The sequence below is a fragment of the Bison bison genome, unplaced genomic scaffold (assembly GCF_000754665.1).
Source record: "Bison bison bison isolate TAMUID 2011002044 unplaced genomic scaffold, Bison_UMD1.0 scf7180017864064, whole genome shotgun sequence".
Taxonomy (NCBI): domain Eukaryota; kingdom Metazoa; phylum Chordata; class Mammalia; order Artiodactyla; family Bovidae; genus Bison; species Bison bison.
In genome coordinates, this window is record NW_011494636.1 from 4,561,201 (window position 1) to 4,572,686 (window position 11,486).

Below are 11,486 nucleotides of genomic sequence, written 5' to 3' on the forward strand. Positions count from 1 at the left end.
TGCCTAGTTTTGTTTTATAGCAATACTTCTGCATTTTAAATATGATTCAAAACATTAGTTGCCACAGAGATACATAGTTTCCTGCATGAATAACTCACTAATGTAGTTTGTAGGGTGGCCCATTATATGTATACTTAATTAGCCCTAGAATCGGATCGTTAAATACTTGTTTCAATGTCCTAAATATCAAGAAATGAATACCATATACTTTTCAGGAATTTATTATTGACTTTTGTATTTAAATCTTAACAGTCCTTGTTAGGGTCTCCCAGAACCCCAACAAACTTTGAAATAACTTACTTTTACTTTAGTACCAGATGCTGATATCTTTAGATTTTCATTTTTGGTAAAAAAGAGAGCTATATTTTTAAAAAGCTGGGGCAAGTGTGGAGGTGGGGACTAATGACATATGATTAAAAAACATGGACACAAAAGATACAGTAACTAAATTAAGAAGCCAAAAGATTTGCCAATAACTCTTGATTTCCAGTGTTAGAAAGAAGATATCCAGATGAGAGTTTTTTTGTTTGTTTAGTTTGCTTGATTGTTTAGATTGAAGTGAAAAGTTCAGGGCTGAACACATATATATTTGGGGTATCATTCTGACTTTTCCATTTACTCATTTGCCTGACCCTGAGGAAATCACTCAACTTCAAGTTATTTCTAGATTTCATTAGACTTCCTTTCAGGTCCATCAAAAAATGAGAAAACAAAAATAATGAATGATATTTGAATGATTTTATTTATTAAAAAACGGTGCAAATTCTGAAAAACAATAGACCAATGACAACTTTCAGGTTAGACCACTGCCTTTCCTCAAAATATTTCTATAAGGAGCTTCTCACCCTCTGCGTTAGAATGATTTCTTAAGGTAAAGTATGGCTATAACGCTATTTCAAATGTAGGACTCCTTAGATTTCACACATACCTTGCTGGTAGGCCACTGAATTTTCTTCCACAAGAACCAATGAAAGGGCAATTTCTACCCTACTTTCCTACACATTTACTATGAGCTCAACTCCGTTTGTTGGAAAGCTGCCATACATTTATGAGAGCCCAAGGGATATTGTCATCTTTCCCTTGCTCACTCCCACCACACTAAATGCCCTGGCAAGGTTGCTGCACCTGGACTCTGTATTCCCTACAGAGCACCTTGTTACCAAAATTATGGAAAACTTGGACTAAGTTCAGAGAAGAGCTACTAAAATGATTAAGTGACCGAGGGGACCAATTTATAAGAAACTCAGAAATGTTTGGTTAAGTGGTAATTACCCTAAAAAAAGGTGTGGTGGATCTGGCGTTAAGTTTGAATTCCAAACCATACTTGGCAAAAAGACCTCCTTTCAGGCTTCTACATTCGGAAATGCTCTGAAGAGGGGGCAGAGTCTCCCTCTTGTTTGGCCCTCTGACCACTGTTTGGGTGGTATTCCCATTCAAGGGTAATGAACTCTACAAACACAGAAGGAAACACTACCAAAGCAGACAGCCCACTTAAAAAGGCTGAAGGATGCTTAAAGGAAAGTCTTCTTGGGAATCATGAAGAACAAGCCTGGGCCGTGAAGGGCCAGTTCTTCCATCCCTGTTAAGCACCTATGCACACCCCACAGCCAATCTCTGCTTGATGGGTGGTACTATTTAATAAGAGCTGCTGACTGACTCCAAGTGTGCAAGTCTGCCTAAAATACACTGCTGGGTACATTGACTCCTTTAGGGATGACAGTTTCCACTTAGCCAAAGAGGAAAAAATCTAAGAACACCTGTAACAGTTAAGGAGAGTGAAAGAGATAATTCCTCATAGCAGCATTTCCCAAAATGTCTTCCAGGTGATGTTACTGTGGGTTACATATATTAATAGTAAAAAAGAGCTTAAAACTGGGATAAACAAAGTTAAACCTTGTATCTATGTACTTGATGTGTTTGTTAATAGTAACACCTCACAAAGTCATTAATATGTCAGAGTCTATTGTGTCTCACTAAGAGGGGCAGTGTTTATACTAGCTCCCAAATTCAAATTGAGCATGCAATGTTTCACTCCTTAAGTACAGATTCTCTGTATTCACAGCCACTTCCATAATGCCATGTAAAATGTAGCACCCACTTGGCTTAGTAGTAAGGAATCCGCCTGCCAGTGCAAGAAACACAGGAGACATGGGTTCAATCCCTGGGTTGGGAAGGAGGAGGAAATGGCAACCCATTTCAGTATTCTTGCCTGGAAAATTCCATGGACAGAGGAGCCTGGTTGGCTACAGTCCATGGGGTCACAAAGAGTCAGACACAACTGAGCACACACACTCACTCAGTAAATAAACAATTAAATGAATCAGCCTAGGCTAGAACACAAATCTTAAATCCCAACCCACTCCTCTTTCCACTACACTGATATTCTAGCTACACTTGGCTTACATGAATCTTTTTATCCTATATCAACAAAATGAAATTTGATTACTAGAAGTAGATTGACCACCTGAAGCTATTAAAGCTCAAGCATGAGGGCCTTCCACTTGCTTGAGGCTTCCATGTCCTTGAAAGTAAGTGTGTACTTACAGTATTGTATTCTTTTTACTTAAGGAGGTCCCACACAACTAAATAAGCTTCATGTCTTGCAAAACCTGCTGTTCCATGTAAGATGAAAATGAGTCAATAGATTTTCACTAAATAAATTGTGATTGAGATAGCTGAACTTGAATTACTAATGATATGACAGACAAAAATTCACTTCAGCTTACTCTCAGGTCACCTTTGAGAGAGAAGTATTCATCCTTCTGTGTGGGTAAAATGTAGACTCAAATAAGAACTAAATGTAGATTCATTACCTCTAAATGCTTCGCAAATACATTAGCTTAAACCATCTTGCTTTTTAGAATTCCTCTTAGGACATTCATCAAATCTCTACTATTCTTTTTATTTTTTTTTTTAAGCACCTTACCCAATAGTCTTACTTCTGCTCTCCCCACCTCTCAATATTTTAAGACATGCACAGCCACTTTGAAATCATCACATTGTAAATATCACCACGGTTGGAATTCCTTCTGAAGACCATCTGAAGTTTCTGCATCATTTTTTTTCCATGAGTAGGGACTGACATCTTTAAACTTGAATCTGCAGTACTGCAATTTGGCATTCCACTTCAATTCTTGAAAAGCTTCATTTATATTGATCTTGTCTTTTGGAATTTCCTGCAGGCTGCCTCAGATAAAATAATTTCCAGCCCAATCTTCCTCTTGTGTGTTCTCTAGTTTGACATTATGCCTTCAAAATCAAATCTTATTATTTAACACAAAACAAAAACACCTTACTACAGAATATTAAATCAGTAATGTTAACAAACTGACTTTGGTGATTCACTTTTACCATGATTGATAAGCCAGTGTTTGAGCTTTGACTATTGATAGTCAAAGATTTGCAAATTTCTTCCAGACTATTCATAATTTAGCAAGATACTCTAACAACCACATGCACACAAATCACTCTCCAACCACTTGTGTCTTAGACCAAGTCCATGCTTTACTCTCTCATTTTTTAAGATACAGCCAAAATTACAAAACTAAGCCTGAGCACGAAGGCCAAACATTTTACCTTCCTGTTTTCTTCCCATTATCTTCCTGAACTGGTGACTATGAAAATATGCTAAGCCCGAAATAACTGTTGGGTGCCACCAGCTCAGTCTCAGTCATTTCCAAGCCAAATGGGACTTGACAGACCTTTATAAGTTGTAGTGTTTGTAAATATCCAAGGAAATTACTTCATTCAGTCAATTATTTCTAGGGAAAGCTGGCAGAATAATGTAGTAATTAAACTGAAGACTAAACAGGAGAGCTATTTTGCTCAGAAGTTCTAGTTAATGCTTTCAATGCATTTTCATTTTGCAAAAATGCTTGCAGTGGTAGTGTAATGAAAAAGAATAGCTTTTTCATTGAGAAACATATTTAAAATATTCCAGTGAAGAGAACATATGGAAAAGGAAGGAGAAATTCAGTTTTCCAGTATCTTATTAGATTCAACATTGATTTCTTATTTTAAGGTAAGGAATTCTGAAATCAAAAAACAGCTGTATTCAAATGCAAATAGAAAAGACATTCCAAAGTCAGGACATCATGTTTTCAAGACTTAACTGCCTTTGTGCTAGGTATTCACTTCATAGTGAATATGTTGTCTGCAACATATTTTTTGCCCTCTGGCCCTTCTTTGGCTCTTCCAATTGGCCACCTGCATGCTTTGATTTGGGGCTTCCCTGGTGGGTCAGTGGTAAAGAATCTGCTTGTAATACAGGAGACGCAGGTTCGATCCCTAGTCCAGGAAGATCTCCTGGAGAAGGAAATGGCTACCTACTCCAGTATTCTTGCCTGAGGAATCCCATGGACAGAAGAGCCAGGCGGGCTACCAGTCCATGGGGTTGCAAAGAGTTGGACTTAGCAACTGAACAACAACAGTAATGTAGCCATAAAAGGATACTTTCCCACATTATCTCTCCTAGCTGCCTAACCATTATACACTTGGAGAGAGACAACAGTTCTAACACAAAGTAATAATAAGAACCCAAAACCAATGGAAAGAACTCTGAATGCTTCCTAAAGGAAAATGCAAGCCATTAAATTACTTATAGCACTTCATATTTAAGTCTTTTGCATACAGATAACTACCATCTTTCCTAGTACCTGATGCCATGAATACAAAGGTTTAAAAAAGAAAAAAGATAGAGAAGCTGTTACGTCATCTGTAACAACTGAAAGAATGAAATGGGAGAAGTTGGCAAAAATCAAGACTGGCTAAGGGAAAGGAAGCCAGAAAATTCCAAGATTGAGTGAAATTGGGAGAGTTAATGACTAAAAAGTGCTTGTTGCACTTCACAAACATTTCTCATTTCTCTTTGTCAGTATACACGATATTTCCTTTACTAAAGATTCCTCTGGATGAATAAGCATATTCTGAAAATGCAAATAACATGGGATTAAGAACTCTCAGTCATTCACATTCTGCTCATATAAGCTACATAACAATTTAATGAGATGTATGCCACAGTTCTTTATAACTGAGGAATACTATAAAATCAGAATGACAAGGTAGGTAAGAAAATAGATTCTAGAGACATATTGTCTGAGTTTAAGTCTTAACTCTATCATCAACAAACTATGCAAGGCTTCCCAGATGGCCCTCGTGGTTTAGAACCTGCCCGCCAATGCAGGAGACCTCAGAGATGCTGGTTCCATCCCTGAGTCAGAAAGATCCCCTGGGGGAGGGTATGGCAACCCACGCCAGTATTCTCGCCAGGAGGATCTCACGGACAAGAGAAGCCTGGTGAGCAATGGTTCATAGGGTCACAAAGAGTTGAACACGACTGAAGCAACTTAGCACATACACACAAGAAGCTATGCAAGTTTGGGTAACTCACAATCTCTTGGTGCCTCAGCGTTCTCATCTACAAAACAGGAATAACAGTTGAATGCACTCTACAATGTTGAAAGGTTTAAATTAGTTAATATACATACAGCATTTAAAACACTGCTGAGACTTGCACTGTTGACCAAAATGGAGGAAGAAGGATTGAATTTATGTTCTCTCCTAAGACAACCACAAACAAACAATGTATGAAACAATGACTTTCCAGACACAGGTAATGAAGGGTAGTTATCCCTGAGACATGGCAAACAAGTGAAGCAAGCCCTATGACTGCCCCAATTTAATTCCTTAAGAGAGTTCCCAGGCTACCACATGGGGTAGGGGAGAGAGGAGAATCCAAGCAAAGCCAGCTGGACTCCCTGGGTCGAGAAGATGAAGTTCAGGATACCAGAAGGGAAAGAGCTGAACAGGAAAGGAATGATGGAGATCAGCAAAGGATCCCCTGAAAAATGCAGCAGAGCAGTGATCAGCACATGCATGTGAGGACTCTACGTGAGGCCAGGGAAAGAACTATCCAAAAGCATCAGGGAACACAGTATACAGTACCCCCAAAGGACAAGGATAGGGACTATTGCCCCCAGTCAGACTGCAAAACATTTGTAATTCACAGAGGACTTGGTATTCAAGTCTTGCCTCACTAGCAGGAAATTAGTCTTTAGTAAACATTTCTCTGGTCATGTCTAACAAATTTTAAAAGTTATAAGTCTCAAAAAAAATAAAACTATCTCCAAGTAACTTAACTTCATCTCAGAACAAAGTTCAAAAATATTTACAGGAAAACAAAAACAGGTAACATCCAACATGATAAAATTCACATCTTGAATCAGGTTGAAGATTACCAGGCATACAAAGCCAGAAAATATAAATCATATTTAAGAAAAGAATTAATCAATTGCGACTGATCCAAAACTAATACAGATATTAAAATCAGCAATGACATTAACATTTATCACAGCTGCTAAGTCGCGTCAGTCGTGTCCAACTCTGTGTGACCCCATAGACGGCAGCCCACAAGGCTCCGCCGTCCCTGGGATTCTCCAGGCAAGAACACTGGAGTGGGTTGCCATTTCCTTCTCCAAGGCATTAAAGTGAAAGTGAAGTTGTTCAGTCGTGTCCAACTCTTTGCAACCCCACGGACTACAGCCCACCAGGCTCCTTCATCCATGGGATTTTCCAGGCAAGAGTACTGGAGTGGGTTGCCATTGCTGTATTTCATATGTCCAAAAAGTTAAGGAGATACACCAAAGATATAAAAAACTCCACAGAGAACATCCATAGAAGAAAACTACAATGTCTGTGTTGGAAAAAATATTCTTGATGGGATTAGTAGAAGGCTAGACATTGGAGAAGCAAATATTAGTGAATTTGAAGCACAACAATAAAAACTATACAAAACAAAGCAAAAATGGGGAGAAACCCATGTTAAAAAATAAAAAGAGTATCAGGTGAACTGTAGGAAGACTTCAACTGGCTAACAAATGTGTAATAGAAGCCCCAAAAGAACAGAGCTGGGAGGACAGAAAATATATTTGAAGACATAATAGTAGTCTATTCTTTTTTATTACCAACTAGTATTCCACCACATAAATATAAAACAGCTTGTTTACCCAGTCATCAAGCAACAGACATTGGGATTGTTCCCAGTATTTGGCCTAATGTGAATGGAAATTTTTTGTATATTCAAGTACAAAAAAAAGGCAAAATACTTACTTATATATGCAAAAGCTTAAAGAATTCATCAAGAGTAGTCCTATACTGTTATAGTAGGCAGAAGGAAAACTATGCCTGATGCAATTATGGATCTGCATACAGGAATGAAGAGTACAGAAAAGTTGTATCTATATGAATAAACATAAGACTTTCTTATTTAAATCTTCTAAAGAAATAATTTTTAAACAAAAATAACAATAATACATCATGAGGTTTATAACATGTATAGTTAAATGCTTGAAAATAACAGCAAAGGCCAGAAGAGAAGGAGAATAAATATTTGGAAGTTTCTTTTATGTAAAGTGGTATAATACTACATGAATGTCGACTGTGACGAGTTAAAGATATATACTGATTTTAAAGCAATCACTGAAAAAATAAAGCAGAATTATAGCTAGTAACTCTCACATCCATATATGACCACCAGAAAAACCATAGCCTTGACTAGACGGACCTTTGTTGGCAAAGTAATATCTCAGATATGCATATGACACCACCCTTATGGCAGAAAGTGAAGAGGAACTAAAAAGCCTCTTGATGAAACTGAAAGGGGAGAGTGAAAAAGTTGGCTTAAAGCTCAACATTCGGAAAACGAAGATCATGGCATCTGGTTCCATCACTTCATGGGAAATAGATGGGGAAACAGTGGAAACAGTGTCAGACTTCATTTTGGGGGGCTCCAAAGTCACTGCAGGTGGTGATTGCAGCCATGAAATTAAAAGATGCTTACTCCTTGGAAGGAAAGTTATGACCAACCTAGATAGCATATTGAAAAGCAGAGACATTACTTTGCCAACAAAGGTCCATCTAGTCAAGGCTATGGTTTTTCCAGTGGTCATGTATGGCTGGAGAGTTGGACTGTGAAGAAAGCTGAGTGCCGAAGAACTGATGCTTTTGAACTGTGTTGTTGGAAAAGACTCTTGAGAGTCCCTTAGACTGCAAGGAGATCCATTCCGAAGGAGATCAGTCCTGGGTGTTCACTGGAAGGACTGATGCTAAAGCTGAAACTCCAATACTTTGGCCACCTCATGCAAAGAGTTGACTCATTGGGAGAGACTCTGATGCTGGGAGGGATTGGGGAAAGGAAGAGAAGGGGACGGCAGAGGATGAGATGGCTGGATGGCATCACTGACTCGATGGACATGAGTTTGAGTGAACTTCGGGAGTTGGTGATGGACAGGGAGGCCTGGTGCTGCAATTCATGGGGTCTCCAAGAGTCGGACACGACTGAGTGACTGAACTGAACTGAAGTAGAATTTATAACAGGATGCAAGATTGGTATAACATTGGTTAACTGCTCAAGGCAATACACCATATTAAAAATCTAATACAGAAAATTCATATTATCATGTCAATAGGCCCAGAAAATGCATGCAAGAAAATCCGTTACCCATTTCTGATAAAAGCTCCTGGAAAACTAGGAACATAAAGGAATCTCATCAACCTGCTAACGCGCACCTACGAAAAAACCTAAAGTTAGCATCATTCTAAATGGTGAGAGACTTTACACTTTTTCCCTAAGATCAGAAACAACCCAATTTCGTTCTTTCATTCAACATTATATTGTTGGGTCTAGCCAGTGCAATAAGGCAAGAAAAGAAAAAAAGGCATGCAGACTAGAAAGAAGTTAAATTTCAGACAACATGATCATCCAGGCAGAAAATCCAATGGAATCTATTTTTTTAAATCTGCTATAACTATGGTCAGTGTAAAAATTAATAGTTATAGCAACATTTTTTAAAGTAGAATCCACTGGATTTTCTACCTGGATGATCATGTTGTCTGAAAGTTTTACTTCTTTCTAGTCTGTATGCCTACAGAGAAGAGGGTGTCAAAGGATGAGATGGCTGAATGACATCACCAACACAAAGGACATGAACTTGGGCAAACTTTGGGATATGATGAGGCACAGGGAGGCCTGGCGTGCTGAAATCCATGGGGACACAGAGTCGGACATGACTGGACAACTCAACAACTACTATTAAGTGCATTAATCATGGCTGATCAACAAACATTTCTATGTAGTAGACACACAAAAAAAGAAAAAAGAATGCTATTTATTAACAGCATCATGTTATTAATCACTTAAAGATAAATCTAACAGATGTGTAAGACATATACTGAAAACTATGGAGTATTGCTGAAATGCTATTTTAAGGCCTTATAAAAAACAAAATGACATCTTGATTCTTTTCAGCTTATTTTTAATGTCTTTTATTTACTAACCCACAAGTCCATGGCTGCAGCTAACAATAAGAAACAAACGAGGTTCACAGAAATTCATACTAGAAAGGAATCTCAAAATATATAAGATGTGGAAATGTTTCAACTCAATACTTTGAAAAGTATCTTCTTTCAATATTTATGTGAGTACTCAGTAGGCCTCAAACACTGTTATACACTGACTGAGTAAATAAAAGATGAATCCCCTGAAATTGTGGAGATACTATTGAGTAAAGAGAAAGAGAAAATAAACAAATGCCGATAATTTAGGAGTTATAACGGTGCTATGAAAATAATAAAGAACACAAAAAAGTAGGAGGAAATCTGGGGTGCTATTTGTATAGGATAGGGTGGTCACCTAACGGGACATTCAGGTCAAAACCGGAAGCAGAAAGAGCCAGTCAGACAAGGCAAAGATCGTTACAGCCAAATGGAACAGCATTTGGGAAAGCCTTGGGTAGTGCGGTACGGGAATGGGAGGAGAGACTGGGATTTTCTAAAACTCCAAAAAAAGCCAATCTGGCTGGAGTGTAGGGAATGTGGAATAAAAGGAAAGATAGCTTAATGGTCAGGTAAGAGGTAAGCAGGGTTCAGATCCATGTAGGCTCATGTAGAAACAGCGATTTTATTCAAAGTGCAACAGGAAGCTGTTTTACAGTTTTAACCAGACTACAGACATTAGATTTTTCTTTTTTAGAAGATTATTCTAGTTGCTATGGCAGAGAATCAACTGAAGCCAATGTAACAGTCTAAGTTGTCACAGATGGTCTCCTTTAGTCATAAACACAAAAATGCTGTATATGATACAACATGTTTTTATTTAACACAGAACTTAGAAGAAAGCAAAATGAGATGTAAAAAGCAAATCCAAAAGGCACTCTACCTGTATATGTGCTGGTGACTCGGATTTCTAAACACTTTTGAAAGCAAAATCAACGAAATAAAGTTCAGAGCGTGGAAAGGATGGTCCACATGGTAACAGAGGATTAAGAAAAATACAAAACTCAGCCTACTGCTTTGTAAAAGCAGCAAGGAATGTGGTTGTATATTTTTTAAGGGCACCTAAAGATATCTGGAGCCCCTGTTGGCTCAGACAGTAAAGAGTCTGCCTGCAATGTGCGAGACCTGGGTTTGATTCCTGTGTCAGGAAAACCCCCCGGAGAAGGAAATGGCAACCCACTCCAGTATTCTTGCCTGGAGAATCCCATGGACGGAGGAGCCTAGCAGGCTCCTAGCAGTCCAAGAGGTCGCAAAGAGCTGGACATGACTGAGCGACTTCACTTTCAAAGATATCTGAGGCCTGTATCATATCTGGGGTAAAAGCTTAATTTATGTTACAAGCTGAAAAAATTACTTCAAATCTGGTTTTAAAATTATCTTAAAATCTACTATAAAATGAAACTTCTAGGAACCAGTAAAACCAATTTGTAGTCTCTCAATCCAAGATATAAAGGGCTCTCAACAGAAAGAACTTCGAAGATAAACTCCAAGGAAAATATTCATTATTTTACATTATATGAAGAAACGAGGCATCAAGAAAAGTGAAAGTCGCTCAGTTGTGTCTGGCTCTTTGAGACCCCAAGGACTGTAGCCCAACTCTGTCCATGGAATTCTCCAGGCAAGAAAACCAGAGTGGATAGCCATTCCCTTCTCCAGGGGATCTTCCCCTCCCAGGGATGGAACACAAGTCTCTTGCATCGCAGGCAGATTCTTTACCATTTGAGCCACCAGGGAAGTAACCATGAGGGAGAGCCAAAAGAAACAACAAACAGTACATTTTTAAGTTTGCAAATTGGAAATTATAACTTTATACAGAATGTCTTTTACCATAATCTCACTCAAGCTTTGGTTCTCATTCAAGGTTAATGCAAAACTTTCTAAATACCTTACTTTCCATCTCTATTAAGATTACTGATAATTCTCGAAATTATCATACAAGATGGTTCATTTTTATTAGATGGCACTAGATGGCTGATGCTGTAAACAGCAAACTGAACTATCAGAATGTACTGATCCCCAACTACTATTTTGGAGCTACATAATCTTTAACTGCATTTTAACATATTTAGTCTATCTTCAAAAACTGTATCAATCTGACTCCTCCAATCTTTTTGGATGGCCTTTTAATTTCCAAATGTTAGAAAATCTGTCCATGT